Source organism: Oncorhynchus clarkii, chromosome 33 (assembly GCF_045791955.1).
Source record: "Oncorhynchus clarkii lewisi isolate Uvic-CL-2024 chromosome 33, UVic_Ocla_1.0, whole genome shotgun sequence".
In the NCBI taxonomy this organism is placed as follows: domain Eukaryota; kingdom Metazoa; phylum Chordata; class Actinopteri; order Salmoniformes; family Salmonidae; genus Oncorhynchus; species Oncorhynchus clarkii.
This window is the reverse complement of record NC_092179.1, coordinates 12289419-12310764: the sequence shown is the minus strand read 5'-3', so window position 1 is coordinate 12310764 and position 21346 is coordinate 12289419. Positions and strand designations below refer to the sequence as shown.

The window sequence follows — 21346 nt, the reverse complement described above, 5'->3', positions numbered from 1 at the left end:
CTTTGTATGTTTGTACCATGATAGTTCGTTGGTGATGTGGACACCAAGGAATTTGAATTTCTCAACCCGCGCCACTACAGGCAATCGATGTTAATGAGTGCCTGTTTAGCACGTCTTTTACTGTTGTCCACGATCAGCTCCTTTGTCTTGCTCACATTGAGGGAGATGTTGTTGTCCTGGCACCATACTGCCAGTTCTCTGACCTCCTCCCTATACCCTGTCTCATCATTGTCGGTGATCAGTCTGGCTCTTCCCCCACTGTTGTGTCGTCAGCAAACTTAATAATGGTGTTGGAGTCGTGTTTGGCCACGCAGTCGTGAGTGAACAGGGAATAAAGGAGGGGACTAAGTACACACCTCTGAGGGGCCCCAGTGTTAAGGATCAGCGTGGCGGAAATGTTGTTGCCTACTCTTACCACCTGGGGGCGGCCCGTCAGGACGTCCAAGATCCAGTTGCAGAGGGAGGTGTTTAGTCACTGAGTCCTTAGCTTAGTGATGAGCTTTGAGGGCACTATGGTGTTGAACGCTGATCTGTAGTCAATGAACAGCATTCTCACATAGGTGTTCCTTTTGTCCAGGTGAGAAAGGGCAGTGTGGAGTGCGATTGAGGATTGCTTCATCTGTGGATCTGTTGGGGCTGTATGCGAATTGGAGTGGGTCCAGGGTTCCCGGGAGGATGCTGTTGATGTGAGCCATGACCACCCTTTTAATGCACTTCATGGCTACCGACGTGAGTGCCACGGGGCGGTAATCATTTAGGCAGGTTATCTTTGCTTCCTTGGGCACAGGTACTATGGTGGTCTGCTTGAAACATGTAGGTATTACATGCGGTCAGGGAAAGGTTGAAAATGTCAGTGAAGACACTTGACAGTTGGTCCGCGCATGCTTTGAGTACACGTCCTGGTAATCCGTCTGGCCCAGCGACTTTGAATGTTGACTTGTTTAAAGGTTTTGTTCACATCGGCTACCAAGAGCGTTATCACACCGTCATCTAGAACAGCTGGTGCTCTCGTGCATGCTTCAGTGTTGCTTGCCTCAAAGGGAGCATAAAAGCCATTTAGCTCGTCTGGTAGGCTTGCTTCACTGGGCAGCTTGCGCCTGCTCCCTTTGTTGTCCGTAATCGTTTTCAAGCCCTGCCACTTCCGGCGAGCGTCAGTGCCGATGTAGTAGGATTCAATCCTAATACTGTATTGACGCTTTGCTTGTTTGATTGTTCGTCTGAGGGCACAGCGCGATTTCTTTTAAGTGTCCGGATTAGTCTACAAAGAAAATGCAAAATAGTTTTCACATATTTTTTGCCATTTGGCCAAAACGAGAATTCACTGTAGCCTTAAACAAGCAGGCTCAAGATGGGTTTCCGTTGGGTAATATATGACCCGGTGTGGCCCAGCTGACGCTGAGTTCCAGTGACGACTCCCACTGAGATGCCTTGGCCTGTAGCACACTCACTGTGAGGACCAGATGGTCATCACTGATCTACCTCTACCTCTCTCTCTCTCTCCCCCCCATCTCCCACTCTCAATCTCTCTCTCTCTCTCTCTCTCTCTCTCTCTCTCTCTCTCTCTCTCTCTTCCTCTTTCCCCTATCTCTCTCTCTCTCTCTCTCTCTCTCTCTCTCTCTCTTCCCCTCCATCTCTCTCTCTCTCTCTCTCTCTCTTCCCCTCCATCTCTCTCTCTTCCCCTCTCTCGCTCAATTTCCCCCTCTTTCTCTCTCTCTCTCTCTCTCCCTCTTTCTCTTCCCCCCTCTCTCTCTCTCTCTCTCTCTCTCTCTCTCTCTCTCTCTCTTCCCCTCCATCTCTCTCTCTTCCTCTCTCTCGCTCAATTTCCCCCTCTATCTCTCTCTCTCAATCCCCCCTCTCTCTACCTCTACTTCTCTACCCCCTCTCTCTATCTCTCACTCTACCCCCTCTCACTATCTCTCTCTATCTCTCTCTCTCTCAATCCCCCCCTCTCTCTACCTCTACTTCTCTACCCCCTCTCTATCTCTCACTCTACCCCTCTCTCTACCTCTACTTCTCTACCCCCTCTCTCTATCTTTCACTCTACCCCCTCTGCCTCTCTTCCCCCTCTCGCCCTCTACTTCTCTACCCCCTCTCTCTACCTCTACTTCTCTACCCCCTCTCTCTATCTCTCACTCTACCCCCTCTGCCTCTCTTCCCCCTCTTTTTCTCTCTACCACTCTTCCTGCTCTCTATACCTCCCCCCTATCTCTTCCCCCTCAAACTTTCTCTCTCTCGATCTCTTTCTCTCTTCCCCCTCTGTTTTGCTCTACTCCCCCACCTCTCTCGCTCTCTCTCTCTCAATTTCAATTCAATTAATTACATTTGCTTTATTGGCATGACGTAACAATGTACATTTTGCCAAAGCTTACTTTGGATATTTACAGTATTAAAATAATAATAATCAATATTGTCAACGGGACAACAGTAACAACAATCACCAAGGGTCAAAATAACTATTTAACAATAGCAATGTAGAGGACATGTGCAGGTTGGTTGGCCTGTCAGACACTGTCCCTCATCTTATGGCAGGCAGCAATGTAATGCGCTGCCAACCCACAGCTCTCTGCATCCTCCCCCATCAGAGAGGTCTTTGAAACCTTCAATAAGGGTTTAAAATGTATTTTTGACATTTTGTCAGGAAATGCAGCTCTGTCTCAGGTTCTGCTGTGGTGTAGTGGTTTCACACCTTAGAGAAACCTTGACAAAGTACAGGCTCAGTGAGCACAGCCTTGCCATTGAGAAGGGTAGACACAGGAAAACCTGACTCCCTGTAGAGGAAAGGCTGTGCTCACTGAGCCTGTACTTTGTCAAGGTTTTTCTAAGGTTTTGATCAGTAACCATGGTCAAATAGTTAGCCACGGTGTACTGTCGAGCTAGGGCCAGATAGCACTGCATTTTGGGCCAGATAGCACTGCAATATCGTTTTGTTTGGTCTGTGTTGTAATTTGGTTTATTCTGATTGATTGGTTGTTCTGGTCCTGATCCTTCAGTGTGTTAGTAGAACAGGTTTGTGAACTCAGCCTCAGGAACAGCTGGATGATGGGACTCTTTATTTATTTTAGATTTTTGGGGTCTCAGCTCTTGTCATTGCAGGGCTTGGTAATAATATGAGAGGGGGTCACTGTATTTGAGATGTTTCCAAAACTTAATTGCTCTTTTTTGAGTTGTATTATTAGTGCATTTTGGCCTAATTCTGCCCTGCATGCATTGTTTGTAGTTTTCCTCTGGACATGTAGGAAAATCTTACATAACTCTTCATGCAGGGTTTCAATGGGGGTGTTTGTCCCATTTGTCCCAAATCGTGTCTTGCACTGCCATGAAGTGCAATTGGTTCAGTGCAATTGGTTCAATGACACAATTCTAATAGGTTTTTCAATTTGAATGAGTTTTTTAATGGCGTAGAATGCCCTGCGTGCTTTCTCCCTCAGTTCATTCACTGCATCATTAAGGTGTCCAGTTGAGATTATTTTTAAACCTAAGTAATTGTGGTGTGTGCAGTACTCTATATATTTTGCACCAATTGAAAACTTTGGTTTAATTCCCTGAGATCTGGATCTTCTCTGGAAAATCATTATTTTAGTCTTTTGGGGTTTTACTGCCAGGGCCCCAGGTCTGGCAGTGCTGGTCTAGCAGGTCCAGGCTCTGCTGTAGGCCATGTGCTGTGGGTGACAGCAGGCATATGTCATCTGCAAAGAGCAGGCATTTAACCTCTGAATTCTGGAGACTAACACCAGGGGCTGAGGATTTTCTAGAATAGTGGACAATTTGTTGATGTAAATATTGAAGAGTGCAGGGCTCAGATTGCAACCCTGGCGAAGGCTCCGCCCCTGGTTAAAGAATTCTGTTATTTTCTCTCTCTCTCTCTCTCTCTCATTCTGTTGGTCAGTGTACAGTTTCAGATTTAAAATCTACTTTTAGATTCACAGAACGGATACTGGAGAGAATGCTTTTTCAATAGAGTTGAATCAATATTAACCTTCTATTAAAAATGTATTACTGGAAATGTTAGGAGTTCTCCAAGGTTAAGTGTAATTTGTCAACCCATACCCCAGCGAGCAGGTTGGCCACAGAACTATTAATAAAAAATGATTGGCAGGAAACTCACATTATATTAGACAGGAAGCCTTGAGTTGGAGGCCAGGGTCCACCCCCCCTGTACGGCTATCGGGGAAACACGCCCTGCAGTCGGTCAAGGCTCTGAATGTAACACATCTCTGATACTGACCCTCACAGCACCGCTCGGCAGCTAAAATAACACTGTCCTCGCCTGGTCCGACCTCGATTGGCCTCAGCCCTGTATTTCTATCATACCTGGAACACTGGCGGAGCGCAGTTTCTCTGCATCAATGCCAATAATAGTCAGTCCACCCTCAAAACACCAACTCACAAGGGATTGGTTCATTATGCAGTGTACTATCTGCGATGTATGTGCTATTTATAAACATTTTATGAAAATTACACATCAGCCTAACAATGAGGAAGAAAGTAGTAGGCTTGAGGATACATTCTGCCACTATTGTTGAACTCAGCGGGTTTTGTCTGGCTAGTATACACAAATGTGCTGCAATATTCAAGGTAAAATAATTTAGGCCTAAATCCAAATTAAATTTGGTCTAAATATATTTTTAATTTGGCCTAATTTAAATTAGCTTCAAACAATTGAAACTCATTTTGATGCATGCAAAGATACACCAGAGATCAGGGACTGTTGATATTGCAACCACACAACTCAAACACCGGTTCACCAGTATGAACAAAGATCACTAACCTCTTTTTAGTGGTTAGAGCTTTGGGCCACTAACCAGAAGGTTGCTGGATTGAATCTCCGAGCTGACAAGGTGAAAATCTGTTGTTCTGCACCTGAGCAAGGCAGTTAATCCACTGTTCCCCGGGCGCCGAAGACATGGATGTCAATTAAGGCAGCACCCGCACCTCTCTGATTCAGAGGGGTTGGGTTAAATGCGGAAGACACGTTTCAGTTGAAGGCATTCAGTTGTACAACTGACTGGGCATCCCCCTTTCCCTTTCTGTTCAAGCCCTCAAGAACTGTTGTCCGCTAAATAGAATCATCTGTTTGCATCTGGCAATTTATTGGTTGTCAAGTATCCTGACGACCTGTCCCCAGAGATCTCTTTCCATAACGTGTTGTAGCCGGAAATTAAGGAGAATGAGAGGCTCAATTAAAGATGCTACAGAACTGCTGTATTTGATGCACAGTTTCCTTGACGTTGCTACGGCAACCAAGCTGTTTTTATCATCCCTGTAACTGTCACTTCTGCAAATAGATAGTGTTCTAAACTGAAACTCCAAAAAATAACTACATAAGAACAATTAGGCTCTCGGTCTGATAAGAGCTTTTGAACACCTGAGTAAGTTCCACTCATTCCTCTGGCTCCCTCCTAGCCTTGACCACAGGGTTTGTTAGTCGATATCCCCCTTATACTTTCAATCAGTTGAATTGTTTTATTTTTCAAGACCTGGGGCAATTTTTTTCAGTCACATTCCTGAAGCCCAAGAAACAAACACTTAGCTTTCTAGTGCATATAGAAATGAAAAAGGTTACTTTTTGGAGGGTTACTTTCAAAATGATTTATTAAGTAAAAATGTTTTTACATCGTGACCTGGAATGTGATCGTGCTGCAAGGCTAAACAAACTGACTCCTATTGCCGGATGCTCTGAAATCCAGGAAAACTTTTCTAGTCCTATCATGATTCCTTGTGGCCTCTCACCTGTGTGTGTAAACATTTTATGAGACATTTATTTATAGTCCTCCAATTATTGCCCTCTTTTGTTTCGTCCTACCCATAAAAACACTATCCTCTTGTTCCTTCCTTCCTCCTATACTAGAGATGAAAACTCCTCTGGAGAATAGTCAAACCCTCAAGGACTTTGTTTGTCTTTTTGTTTCTACTGCTTAATAAATCATCTAATATTTATATCGACGACTCCTGCAATTTCAGGCCTGGCTTGGCAATTTGAGAGTGAGGCACATAGATGTGTGTCTGCATGGTCAGAGCATCACTGTGGCACGCTATATTGCGCAGTCCCTGGTTCTTATCAAAGCAGCTCAGATAGAAGACTAAGGCTACGTTCCAAATGTCACCCTATTCCCTATATATGGTCAACAGTAGTGCACTATATAGCGATCACAGTAGACCGATGCTGGCAGGAATGGAGAACAGCCACCTCCAACTGCTTGAGTACCTGTACCTGTGTGTCGGTGACTGATATAGTTCTACAGAGGTATTATTCTGAAGGAGTAGGAAGTTAGGAACCTGTCTGTCTGTCCGTCCGTCCGGAGTGCAGTGCGTGGGTGCCCTTGAAACAGTCAAACTCTGCTTCCAGTTTTGTTTTCTTTTGTACTGTTACATTCTCCCCGCACATGGTAATTTGTTTAATTCATCAAGCATTATTATGGTTTGATGTTGAGAATGGAGTAAAGTGCTCTACTTGTTATTCACCAGAGAAGAGGGTAGGGTAGCTGACAGAGGAGGGTGGAGGGTTGTTTTGAGAGGGGAATTCAAGGTGAACGTGTCAGGGTCAGATTGCTATCAGACAGGCAGCAGGCCTCTCTCTCCCTCTGAGATATTCACTTATGCAGTACAGCAGACAGACAGGCAGACAGACAGGCTTCTCAAAACTGCAGCTCAGACAAGAATGGGAGAGAGAGACGGGCAGGGAGAAAGACGGCGGCAGTGTGGGAGAGATGGAGGTAGAGAGCGTTTTAAATGCTTAATCTCCTCATCTTTAGTCTGAAGTGAGTTTCTTATTCATTACAAACTCCTCTGTTTCTCTGAACTGTAGTGTGTCTCGCTACCTCCTCTTTCTCAAACACACACACACACACACACACACACACACACACACACACACACACACACGCAGAGCAGAGTGTGTAAATCCTGTCCGTGACCCAGAAAGCTGTATTCTCAGGGGAACGGTGTCCTGTTTCAGAGACTCGGGGGGGTGAGAGGAGGTCAGGAGAGAAGAGATTAGGGGGGATGCTTATAGGCAGTCTGCTCAGTCTCACCCGGGGACCAGAATGGAATGATTTTGACCATAATAAAGAACTGTGCCTGTAAAGCCCAGGTGAGAACATAATAGAACAATCTGGGCCTGTGTCTGTTCTCCGTAGTCTGTAATGGGCCACGTTCTGTTCGGCCCACCATGATAAAGATAGAAGTGTGTCTGTGTATAGGTTGAGGCTATGCACGGTATCTCAGGTCTCTGTAAGGGACCACCTCTCCTTCATTAGAGTGAATCTGCCCAAGGCTACCAATGTGCACCGTCCAGGTCATACATTTTTACCATGTTAACATGCATCTGTGTAGGTTGTAATTCCCCTTAATTAGTTTGTGTGTGTGTGTGTGTGTGTGTGTGTGTGTGTGTGTGTGTGTGTGTGTGTGTGTGTGTGTGTGTGTGTGTGTGTGTGTGTGTGTGTGTGTGTGTGTGTGCGCGCGCGCGCGCCATGACTCCTGACACAAACACCACCACGCTGAGTCTCATTTGAGGAACAGGGAAATACAGACCCAGAGTTCAATTCCTGTTTCTTCCTGGCTGATGTTTTGGTCACTTTTGAATGCTGGCGGTGCTTTCACTCTAGTGGTAGCATGAGGCGGAGTCTACAATCCACACAAGTGGCTCAGGTAGTGCAGTTCATCCAGGATGGCACATCAATGCGAGCTGTGGCAAGAAGGTTTGCTGTGTCTGTCAGCGTAGTGTCCAGAGGCGCTACCAGGAGACAGGCCAGTACATCAGGAGACGTGGAGGAGGCCGTAGGAGGGCAACAACCCAGCAGCAGGACCGCTACCTCCGCCTTTGTGCAAGGAGGAGCAGGAGGAGCACTGCCAGAGCCCTGCAAAATGACCTCCAGCAGGCCACAAATGTGCATGTGTCTGCTCAAAAGGTCAGAAACAGACTCCATGAGGGTGGTATGAGGGCCCGACGTCCACAGGTGGGGGTTGTGCTTACAGCCCAACACCGTGCAGGACGTTTGGCATTTGCCAGAGAACACCAAGATTGGCAAATTCACCACTGGCGCCCTGTGCTCTTCACAGATGAAAGCAGGTTCACACTGAGCACATGTGACAGACGTGACAGAGTCTGGAGACGCCGTGGAGAATGTTCTGCTGCCTGCAACATCCTCCAGCATGACCAGTTTGGCGTTGGGTCAGTCATGGTGTGGGGTGGCATTTCTTTGGGGGGCCGCACAGCCCTCCATGTGCTCGCCAGAGGTAGCCTAACTGCCATTAGGTACCGAGATGAGATCCTCAGACCCCTTTGTGAGACCATATGCTGGTGCGGTTGGCCCTGGGTTCCTCCTAATGCAAGACAATGCTAGACCTCATGTGGCTGGAGTGTGTCAACAGTTCCTGCAAGAGGAAGGCATTGATGCTATGGACTGGCCAGCCCGTTCCCCAGACCTGAATCCAATTGAGCACATCTGGGACATCATGTCTCGCTCGCTCCATCCACCAACACCACGTTGCACCACAGACTGTCCAGGAGTTGGTGGATGCTTTAGTCCAGGTCGGAGATCCCTGAGGAGACCATCCGCCACCTCATCAGGAGCATGCCCAGGCGTTGTAGGGAGGTCATACAGGCACGTGGAGGCCACACGCACTACTGAGCCTCATTTTGACTTGTTTTAAGGACATTACGTCAAAGTTGGATCAGCCTGTAGTGTGGTTTTCCACTTTAATTTTGAGTGTGACTCCAAATCCAGACCTCCATGGGTTGATAAATTTGATTTCCATTGATAATTTTTGTGTGATTTTGTTGTCAGCACATTCAACTATGTAAAGAAAAAAGTATTTAATAAGAATATTTCATTCATTCAGATCTAGGATGTGTTATTTTAGTGTTCCCTTTATTTTTTTGAGCAGTGTATAACTCCCCCCCACACACACACACACACACACACACACACACACACACACACACGATTACCTACCTACGCTTTTAATAGTGTGTTGTCTAGATCAGAGCCTAATCATACTAGATGCTATTATATAGATGCATTATCGTTCAATCCCCATAGATGTATTATCATTGATTGCCCAGAGAGGCCCACTCACCTGGTGTCCCCAGGGCTGAATCAGGGGCCAGTTGAAAAACAGCAGAGCTGTGGTCCTGGAGGCCCAGTTGAATAGCCCTAATCTAAATCCATTCTGATGTTACTGAAGTGTCGTTGTCTGATGCTACAAATGGCCGTTGACTGTGTATCCCTCCAGCTAAACCTGAAGGAAATCAGTGTCAACTTGTTTCTCTCACTTAGCTCACTCAGAAAATACAACAACAAAAAAGGTGCTATTCTGCTTCTGTTGCCGTGGGTGAAGAATGGGGGGGGGAATAGGTTGGAAGAAGCGTTTATGTTCAGTCACCCCCCCCCTCCCCCAATTCTCTCCCTCATATTATTATGTGTCTATTTTGTTGCCTGTGGCTCAGCGCAGTACTCAACTTATTTATAGCTGTTATATAATCACCAGAAACCGAGAAGATGAAAGCTAGTTTCACGCTGGTTGCACCTTAATTCTGTCTTTCTGCTGTGGTTACACTGGGAACTGGTATGAAACCTCTGTATTAAAAGGCATAAACAAGTACACTGTCAGCACAACAGGAAGAAATGTGCTTGCAGCCCTCTCCCATTGTACCTGTAGACACAGTTTTATCCTCATTGGAGTTCATTAGCACAATCAAGAAATTGACATTTCATGAGCTTCTATCCAAACCCAGAGCCTGTTAATGGTCTAGAATTACAGTCCTGAAATGTCAGCCAGCCATTACCAGCATCATTCCTAGACCTGTCTCTTACTGACCTGAACTCTGAGAGAGAGCAGATGAGAGGATCTGGAGACACAGGAGGAGGACGAAGGGACGATGAGAGGGGAATAGGCGGAGAATTAAAGGATGGAGAGTGGGATAGACGTGATCAGAGGTGACTCGGGAGCAGATGGCCCCTCAGCCTGGGCGTGAGTGTGTGTCTGTGTGAGTCTATCTGACCGCCTGTGTCTGCGTGTGTCATGAGAACCACAGGAGACATGAAGACATGCAGAGAGAGAGTGAGAGAGCAAGGCAGGGAGGGAGGGATAGAAAAGGTGAGAGGAACAGACAGAATGTGTGAAAAGGTTCTATTCTACAGCGCATGCTCTCTGTAGTGACAGCAGCTGTCACTACTCTGTGTCTTTCTCCTTTTTATTTTCTCTTCACACGCGCTCTCTTGTTCCTTCTCTGCCTCCCTCCCTCTCCATGATCCTCTCCTTCTTTTGCAACCATCTCTCTCTCTCTCCTTTCCCCTCTGTCATCTCTGGATGGATAGAGAGATGAACAGGAGAACTGTTATGTGATGGTGCAATCCCAGCTGGGTTTCTATGTTCTCCTCTCTTAATGGCAGCACCCCACTGCTCTGATTGGCCTGCAGCTAGATCAACAGAACACTTACCTAACACCCCGTCCTGCAATCACAACCAGGATATATTCCCGTTTTTGTCATACAGAAGACTGTGTGCAAATAGCAAATGACTTTATTCACTGTATAAGAAGTGGAGCACTGTATTGGAAATAGGGGATCATTTGAGGCGTGGCTTTCGCACACACAGACACACACACACACACACACACACACACACACACACACACACACACACACACACACACACACACACACACACCTATAACCTTTGCATAACTTTGTCTTCGCTATCCTTCACCAGTTGACAAGTGACCGTCAGACACTTGGCTGAAAGTCTTGTCACCATGCATATACTGTATGCTTTAACATCTCCCTTAAACAGCTAAATTATCCTTCAGTGACGTTTTCTAGGAAATCATTAGCCTACACTGCAGTACCGTAGCCAGAAATTCATTGGTGGGTGGGTCTGCAGAAATGTGGGTAATTAACTTCACAATGTGGGTAATTAACTACACATTTTGCCATAGGGCAAAGAGAAACATTTTGCAGTTGTATAGCTAATCTCATGCTATTCTACACATTTTGCCATGAGGCCGGAGAGAAAATGTTATTTTTAAAGCTAATTACCTGCAACTCTAAACATTTTGTCATGGGGCAGAGAGCAAAATGACCAGTTGTATAGCTAATCTGATGCTATTCAACATTTCCATGATGCTGAGAGAGATGCTTTTATTTTTAAAGCTAATTAGAGCAAAAATATAGGTGTGCTGACTGTGACAACGGCATTGGATTATGAGCTGTCTTGTTTGCTAAATGAACAAACAAAGTAGGCAGTAGCATTATGTGTGTGCGTGTGCGTGTGTGTGTGCGTGCGTGCGTGCGTGCGTGCGTGCGTGCGTGTGTGCGTTTGTGTGTGTGTGTGTGTGTGTGTGTGTGTGTGTGTGCATGTGTGCGTGCGTGTGCATGCGTGTAGCCATAGAAGCACAGTGACATATGCCTCTGTGTGGTAGTAATGGGGCGTGTGGCTTTTCAGTTAGTCATTTTTGACCTCTCATCCCATGAGAGTGAATGTCATTCCCGTGCACTGCTTGCTATTCAGTCCATCTGATGGTGTTTGCATGTTTAGGTAAAAAAAAATACATAGTGTCCCGTTTGGCACACTAACAAGGTAACGAGCTTTAGAAAAAAACATCCTCAATCTGATTGGGTGCTACACCCAGCTGATTGGTTAAGTAGAGACAGGACTCGAGAGAATGCGCTCACACATCTGTATTAGGCCGACTTGTATTCCTTGAAGGCACAAAGACCACACGAGGGAAAGTTCTGGTCAAAAGTATGGCCTTGTCTTTCAAAAAAGGTCACTGACTGAAACGACAACAATGAAATCGGGAGTGACGATAATCGTGTGTGGACCGGCATAAACCTTACAACACTTCATTTGACTGGTTATTTATGGCATGGTAATGACGGTTTCATTATCATTATTGTGAGCTGACCTTTGAGGCACCATAAAGTAGAGTCAGTGTGGTGGTGTTTGTGTTTATAACTATTGCCCCAGAAGGACTGATTGGGTACTGTCTTTTTATGGAACATTTTGCCAAGGTATTTTACTACCATACTGTGGTCTCTTCGCTAGTTCTCAGAAAGTTGGGGAGTCCGTCCTCCTACCGACATGCTACAGTCCCTTCATGATTTAATTGTTGAGACTTTGGGATTGTTCCTCATACAGACCGAGACAGAGCAGAGCTGTTCAAAGCTCCTAGTGTGGCCTGTCAGTAAATGAGGAGAGATCATCCCGGAATGAGCTCTTTAGCTCACCGTCTTCGCGTGTACATAACACGCATGCACATACGACAGAACACGCACACGCGGCAGAACGCACACATGCTCAAATGCTTGTACGCAACCACACACACACACACACACACACACACACACACACACACACACTCTGTCAGCTACAGGCTATATCTGGCAGCGGGCCAAGTTGTCTGAAACAAAGCGATATTGTTTCCTCAGTGTAATTTGCTTTGATGTTGCTCAGTGTTCTGTGAGGACCAATTTGTCAGGATGTGGAAGCTGCTCCTTCTGTGTACCAGAGGGGAGACAAGTGTTCTGTGCTGGAAAAAACACTTTCACTCTCTGTTTTACATTACTAGGCCCACGAGTTAAAATGTGTTCTAGTTAGAGCTCTGGGTGGAAAGAGAGCAGAACAAGCCATTGTGCTTACCTGGTGATTGTCTCTACGGAGATGTATACTGATCCACAATAAAAACCACTTTACACTTGTTTTGTGGAAGATGTACCGAGTCGGACACTTCTTCCTTCTATAATACTGTATATGATATATGCGATATAGCAGGTGGTTTTATCCAAAGCAACTTAGTCGTACGTGCGTTCATTTTCACATGGGTGGCCACAGTGGGAATCGACTCACGATCTTGGCATTGCAAGCACCATGCTCTTCCAACTGAGCACCACAGGACCACTTCCTGTTATTTTGAGTTCTGGTTCATCGAGCAGAAAGACTCTGGTTGGTGGTAAATGTATGATAATTAATGGGCATCATTTGCTATTGTTACACGTCTTGAATATTGAATAGCATTTCAGCATCTATTCAAATGTTGACCTTTTTTAGTTTGAATGTCAAATCAAGGGAAACTAATTGCCAGTGATGTTGGGGGAAACACAAGTTACCTCGTGCTCAAGACATTAGCAGAGGGAAAGAGGTTTGTCATCTAACAACAACAGGAAGTTTAAGCTGCCATAAATATGACAGTACTGAGCTATCGTCTCCCCAAAGATTCATTAGTCTCTTTATTTCTCTCTCTCTGTGTGCGTGCGTGCGTGCGTGCGCTTCATGCACATTGATGAAGTCCTCATTTTATATCCATATTTGACGATATTACATCTCTCCCAACCTTGAAGAAATGAGCCAATTACCTACAGTGGGGCAAAAAAGTATTTAGTCAGCCACCAATAGTGCAAGTTCTCCCATTTAAAAAGATGAGAGAGGCCTGTTTTCATCATAGGTACACTTCAACTATGACAGACAAAATGAGAAGAAAAAAATCCATAAAATCACATTGTAGGATTTTTTATGAATTTTTTTGCAAATTATGGTGGAAAATAAGTATTTGGTCAATAACAAAAGTTTATCTCAATACTTTGTTATATATCCTTTGTTGGCAATGACAGAGCTCAAACGTTTTTTGTAAGTCTTCACAAGGTTTTCACACACTTTTGCTGGTATTTTGGCCCATTCCTCCATGCAGATCCTATGATGTGTACCTATGATGAAAATTACAGGCCTCTCTCATCTTTTTAAGTCGGAGAACTTGCACAATTGGTGGCTGACTAAATACTTTTTTGCCCCACTGTAAGTCTTCTGAGTGCAGTTTTGAGTCCGTACTGTGATGTCCAAATAGACACTAAATGGGTTGCTTGCCAAGTGATTTTTGTTTCTTACACTTCTCCAATGTGTCCTCTCTCATTGACTCACGTGTGACGCCGCTCTACATGCGACTGTTTGTCACCTTTTCCATTCCTCTGTCGTTTCCCCACCGTCTGTCTCCTTCCCATCCTCCTCTCCTAAAAAGTGTGTTCTTTCTCCTGGTCGTTTTGGGTCTGTCTGTTAAATGTACACAACCAGCCCTAAAAGACTTGAATAGGCCTTCCTGATGTTTGTTGTGGGGTTGCCTTGGTTACGCGGCAGAAGTCAGAATGTATTTCTCCCTTAATTCTGGCTCTGCTGCCTAACAGCCCTCTATTTTCTTCATCTCTCTTTTAGAAGCTCTACTTTCATGCCCTTTTTATTATCTCCTTTCCTCCTGAATGATTTAGTGCATTTAACCCTCTCGTTAACCTTAGTTAAAACAAATGTCCCGCTCAGCAACTTAGAAATACTACTTTGTGAGGAAATCTGACAGCTGTAGAGTCAAGTTAGGTCATAGGCTTGTTATTGTGTTGTTTGATATTGTTACCTCGAAGTAGATTGGACCTGTTGTCATCAAACAGACACACACACACAGACACAAACTTACAGGAACGCAAACATCAGAATGTACATAACCCACCAACGTGTGTGAACAGTCTCACCCATCCTCTTATCAGCGATTGGCTTGTTTGACAAATACACGGCGTGTGTGTGTGCGTGTGCATGCGTGTGTAAATGTCCACTCCGTGGTAAAAGCTATGGTTAGTGGGTAATGGTTCAGGCCAACAGGTGTCTGTAGGAAGGAACCAATGAAGTGGAAAGCAGAGGGTTGTCATATGTGTGACTCTGCCTCAGTCTCTCTGGCAGGTGATGTTACCTGGAAGCTGCTGTAGCTGGAACTACTCCCATAACACACACACCCACACACCACCCACACACCACACACACACACACACACACACACACACACACACACACACACACACACACACAGCTACAGGAAGGAAAACATCAGAGCGTACCTAACCCACCAACATACAGGTAACTGCCAAAATAAAGGAAACACCAACATCGTGTCTTAATAGGGTGTTGGACCACCACAAACCAGAACAGCTCTAGTGCACCTTGGCATAGATTCTACAAGTGTCTGGAACTCCATTCTTCCATGAGAAATTCCATAATTTGGTGTTTTGTTGATTGTGATGGAAAATGCTGTGTTAAATTGGCTCGAGATCTGATAACTGAGACGGCCATGACATGTGCTTTACATTGTTTTAATGCTCATCAAACCATTCAGTGACCACTTGTGCACTGTGGATGAAGGCATTGTCATTCTATGGGGACACAGCCATTGTAGGCAAAATAATGGGCAACTGTGCCTGCCCAGCATTTTTATAGATGACCCGAAACATGATGGGATGCTAATTGCTTAATTAACTCAGGAACCACACCTGTTTGGAAGCACCTGCTTTCAATATACTTTGTATCCCTCATTTACTCAAGTGTTCCCTTTATATGTCAAAGGCTTGTACTTGTGTTGTTTGATATTGTTACCTCAAAGCAGATTGGACATTTGTCATGAAACCGTGAGAGAGACAGAGAGACACACACACACACTCACTCACTCACTCACTCACTCACTCACTCACCCACTCACTCACTCACTCACTCACTCACTCACTCACTCACTCACTCACTCACTCACTCACTCTCACACACACACACACACACACACACACACACACACACACACACACACACACACACACACACACACACACACACACACACACACACACACACACACACACACACACACACACACACACACACACACACACACACACACACACACACACACACACACACACACTTACAGGAAAGCAAACGTCAGAGGGTACATAACCCACCAGCATGTGTGTAAACCATCTCACCCATCCTCTTCTCAGCGATTTGCTTTGTTTGACCAATTTCTTGTCATACCCTTCAAGTGAGTGAGTGAGGTGAGTAAATGTCCACTCTCTGGTAAAAGCTAACAGGGCATATGGACAGTGAGTAGTGGTTCAGTCCAACAGGTGTCTGTCTGTAGGACGGAACCAATGAAGTAGAAAGCAGAGGTTTGTCACGGAAGCCACTGTAACTACTCCCAGAAGTGCCTTAAACCACTGACCTCAAATCCTCTGGAAAATAAAAGAGATCACTAGAGATTACTTATTCAATTATTCATTCTATCAGAGGTACATGAAAGAGGAACGTTTCTGAGTTTGAGTCAGTCATGGTCATTGGTATGTATTCTGTATAATGAATTGTGTGTGTGAACGTATGTGTCTGGTTGCAAGGATTAATACTGTTGATGGCTAGGCCCTCTGTTGCTCACATTACTGCTCCTGTAAGCTGCTTTTTACCAGTCAAACATTACACTTCCTATCAGGAAGAGACCCCCCAGCCCACCATCACACACACACACACTCACACACACATGCGTGCACACCAAAAAACAAACATTTAAACATGCCCGTAATGTTTTAGAGAGAACAAAACCGCAAACATGAAAACATGCCTCTCTCCGAAACGAAATAGAGACGCAGCATGCAAAGCCTCTTCTCCATGGTTGCCCACCTTCCTCTAGAGAAACACTTCTAATCCTGGAATCACGAAAATATGCCTTTCTCCCTGCTGTGAATGTGAATATGCCTGCACATATGGCCAGGCCTGCTATCCTCCTCACTTCTAATGAGAAATGGTTGTTTTCTGTGTGATGATGTACCTTTTTTGGAAGTCTTCAATGAGTGTGTGGGATCCAGTTCACACCAAACCTTGTACTAGCAGCAGGCATATTTTAGTACTGCGGACCCAGCCCATCTGTAAAGAGGCAGGCACTGCCGGCTGAATATGTAACACTGAGTGAATGTAAATGCCCTTGGCTACACTCATGTGGTCAGAATGAACATCAGAATATTTGATTTAACCGGGATGTCTCTTGAAATTAGAAGTCCAGCAACCATGACAGCAGCCTCACAGTCATTGCATCACTTTCATGTCAAAGTATAGGCCTAGCAGTGAAGGAAGCCAAGAGCCTAGACAGGTGTTTGTGTTACACAGCATTGTGCATATTACATTCCCTTCCTGGTTTAATGAGGTTATCTGACAGGGTGTCCATAAGGATACAGGGTGTATGGGTAATAGTCTTGGCTTAGTGTTGCAGCTGCCTGCCTGACGACAACAATACAGTAATGGTCTGTGAAGGGTGGTTTCTTCCCCTGTACTGTATGGCTGTGTCCCAATTGGCACCCTACTCCCTACATAGAGCACTACTTTTGTAGGAAATAAGATGCCATTTGGGACTGCCACATGCAGCACATGCTCGTTAAGACTGAGTGGGGCTGTTTTTAGACGGCCCCTCTCACCTCCCCACCGACAGAGAAGGTCTCACTACTCTGTGTGTGCGTGTGTGTGTGTGTGTGTGTGTGTGTGTGTGTGTGTGTGTGTGTGTGTGTGTGTGTGTGTGTGTGTGTGTGTGTGTGTGTGTGTGTGTGTGCGTGTGCGCCTGCCCAATCAAGACAAACCAATTAACCTGATTTTGTCTTGCCGAAAGAGAAAGATCCCCCTCGGTACCTTCTACACTGGGGACAAGTGTGTGTGTGTGCATATATACACTACCGTTCTAAAGTTTGGGATCAGTTAGAAATGTCCTTGTTTTTAAAGAAAAGCACATTTTATGTCTAATAAAATAACATCAAATTGAAATACAGTGTTGACATTGTTAATGTTGTAAATGACTATTGTAGCTGGAAACGGCAGATTTTTTAATGGAATATCTAGGCCCATTATCAGCAACCATCACTCCTGTGTTCCATTGGCACGTTGCGTAGCTAATCCAAGTTTATAATTTTAAAAGGCTAATTGATCATTAGAAAACCCTTTGTTAGCACAGCTGAAAAATGTTGTTCTGATTAAAGAAGCAATAAAACTGGCCTTCTTTAGACTAGTTGAGTATCTGCAGCATCAGCATTTGTGGGTTTGATTACAGGCTCAAAATGGCCAGAAACAAAGACTTTCTTCTGAAACTCGTCAGTCTATTCTTGTTCTGAGAAATGAAGGCTATTCCATGCGATAAATTGCCTAGAAACTGAAGAGCTCGTACAGCGTTGTGTACTACTCCCTTCACAGAACAGAGAGGAGTGGTAGGCCTCAGTACACAACTGAGCAAGAGGACAAGTACATTAGAGTGTCTAGTTTGAGAAACAGATGCCTCACAAGTCCTCAACTGGCAGCTTCAATAAATAAGACCCGCAAACACCCGTCTCAGCGTCCACAGTGAAGAGGCGACTCCGGGATGCTGGCCTTCTAGGCAAAGTTGCAAAGAAAAAGCCATATCTCAGACTGGCCAACAAAACGAAAAAATGAAGATGGGCCAAAGAACACAGACAGATGAAGATTGGAAAAGGTGTTATGGACAGTCAATCTAAGTTTGAGGTCTTCAGATCACAAAGAAGAACATTTGTGAAATGCAGAAAAAATGAAAAGATGCTGGAGGAGTGCTTGACGCCATCTGTCAAGCATGGTGGAGGCAATGTGATGGTCTGGCGGTGCTGGTAAAGTGGGAGATTTGTACAGGGTAAAAGGGATCTTGCGATCACTCCATTTTGCAACACCATGCCATACCCTATGGACGGCGCTTAATTGGAGCCAGTTTCCTCCTACAACAGGGCAATGACCCAAAGCACAGCTCCAAACTATGCAAGAACTATTTAGGGAAGAAGCAGTCAGCTGATATTCTGTTTATAATGGTGGCCAGCACTGTCACCGGATCTCAACCCTATTGAGCTGTTGTGGGAGCAGCTTGACCGTATGGTACGTAAGAAGTGCCCATCAAGCCAATCCAACTTGTGGGAGGTGCTTCAGGAAGCATGGGGGGAAATCTCTTCTGATTACCTCAACAAACAACTTGAATGCCAAAGGTCTGCAGGGCTGTAATTGCTGCAAATGGAGGATTCTTTGACGGAAGCAAAGTTTGAGGGACACAATTATTATTTCAATTAAAAATAATTATTTATCACCTTGTCAACATCTTGACTATATTTCCTATTCATTTTGCAACTCATTCCATGTGTGTTTTCATGGAAAACAAGGACTTTTGAACGGTAGTGTATATGTGTGTGTGTACATACACACTAACTTCAAGACTGTTGAAAAAGCATTCCAGTTGAAGTTGGTTGAGAGAATTCCAAGCGTGTGCAAAGCTGTCATCAAGGCAACGGGTGGCTATTTGAAGAATCTCAAATGTAAAATATATTTTGATTTGTTGAACACTGTTTTGGTTACTACATGATTCCATGGGTTATTTAATTGTTTTGATGTCGTCACTATTATTCTACAATGTAGAAAATTGTACAAATAAAGAAAAACTCTTGAATGAGTAGGTGTGTCCAAACTTTTAACCGGTACTGTATATACACTACCGGTCAAAAGTTTTAGAACACCTGCACACCATCACATACTTCACGGTGGGAACCACACATACGGAGATCATCCGTTCACCCACTCTGCAGCTCACAAAGACACAGCTGTGGTTCAAAAGTATGTGGACATGCTTTCAAATGAGTGGATTCAGCTATTTCAGCCACACCCGTTGCTGACAGGTGTGTAAAATCTGACTTTCACGTGGCACCGTCATAGGACGACACCTTTCCAACAGTCAGTTTGTGAAATTTCGGCCCTGCTAGAGCTGGAAACGTCTAGGAGCAACAACGGCTCAGCCACGAAGTGGTAAGCTACACCAGCTCACAGACCGGGACCATTGAGTGCTGAAGCGCACAGCGTGTAAAAATCATATATCCTTGGTTGAAACACTCACTACTGAGTTCCAAACTGCCACTGGAAGCAACGTCAGCACAATAACTGTTTGTTGTGAGCTTCATGAAATGGGTTTCAGTAGTGTAAAGCTCGCCGACATTGGACTCTGGAGCAGTGGAAATGCGTTTTCTGGAGTTATGAATCACTCTTCACCACCAGGCAGTCTGGCGGACAATTCTGAGTTTGGTGGATGCCAGGAAAACGCGACCTGCCTCTACGCATAATGCAAACTGTAAAGTTTGGTGGAGGAGGAATAATGGTCTGGGGCTGTTTTTCATGGTTCGGGCTAGGCCACTTAGTACCAGTGAATGGAAATCTTTACACAACCGCATACAATGACGTCCTAGACAACTCTGTGCTTCCAACTTTGGCAACAGTTTGGGGAAGGGCCTTTCCTGTTCCCTGTGCACAAAGCGAGGTCCATACAGAAATGGTTTGTCGATCGGTGTGGGACAACTTGACTGGCCTGCAGAGAGCCCTGACCTCAACCCCATCGAACATCTTTGGAATGAATTGGAACGCCCACTGCAAGCCAGGCCTAATGCCAAACTTCAGTGCCTGGCCTCACTAATGCTCTTGTGGCTGAATGGAAGCAGGTCCCTACAGAAATGTTCCAACATCTAGTGGAAAGCCTTTGCAGAAGAGTGGATGGAGGCTGTTATAGCAGCAAAGGGGGGACCAACTCCATATTATTGCCCATGATTTTGGAATGAGATGTTTGACGAGCAGGTGTCCACATACTTTTGGTCATGTAGTGCATGACATACATACATACACACCCACCTGACCCGGAAGGATGCTGCACGCTCAAGCATGCAAAGAACTGATCAAAACTCGCCCCTCGGCAGTGTGTGTTTTTCTGTGTGCGTCATACACGGACGCGTCCTTTTTATCCACAGCAAACTCTGGCGTTAGAAGTACTGCATCATGGCTTTGGACATGAGAGCATCATGGTTAAGTCAACACCTGTGTCACCTCATTTGACTGATCCATGGACTGCAGACACGAGACTTATAGTGTCACGTCTTCCAGGCGGCTGGGGTCGAGGCTCCATGACAGGGTCTTGACAGTATCACATCCACCAGCTGACACTTCACTGGGCCGTGAGCTCTGGCGCTGGCTTCCTGATTATGACCCAGCTGGAGCTGACTTTAGGGGCAGTTTCCTAAATGGCCTTGAGTTAGGAATGGAGAGAGTTGTAACTGTGTTTCCAAGAACTCGTTAGGCCGGAGAAATGAGGTAGAGAGGGAGGGAGCTAGAAGATTGGGGTCTGACCTCAATCTCAGTTTCACGTGTGCAACAGCGAGGAGAGCGGGGAAGGAGAGACGGGGGGGGGTTTGGAGAGAGGGGGGAGGGAAGGTGTGAGCGGTTTCTGGATGATAGTGAACAAAGCTCTGATTAGTCCTGAGTGCCGGTTCCTTAATAAGAGCTGCTATCAAACCCTGTTAGTAATTACTCACACACACACCCACACACATATTCACACTCGGACACACACCCAAAAATGTCAGGAGAATTGTTGAAAATGACCAATTTTTGGGGACCAGCCCCTCCCTTGCGTATAGTGACGTCAATCGTCTGAGCTTCGAGGTGTGTGTGTGTCAGTCTGTACGTGTGTTTCACTCTGTGCTATTCTAGAGTG

At 45.3% G+C, this 21346-nt stretch overlaps 1 pseudogene; it reads left to right on the top strand.

Annotated features, from left to right (window-relative positions):
* Positions 1-21346, top strand: part of LOC139392914 (conserved oligomeric Golgi complex subunit 5-like) — an 82409-nt pseudogene that overhangs the window by 15566 nt on the left and 45497 nt on the right.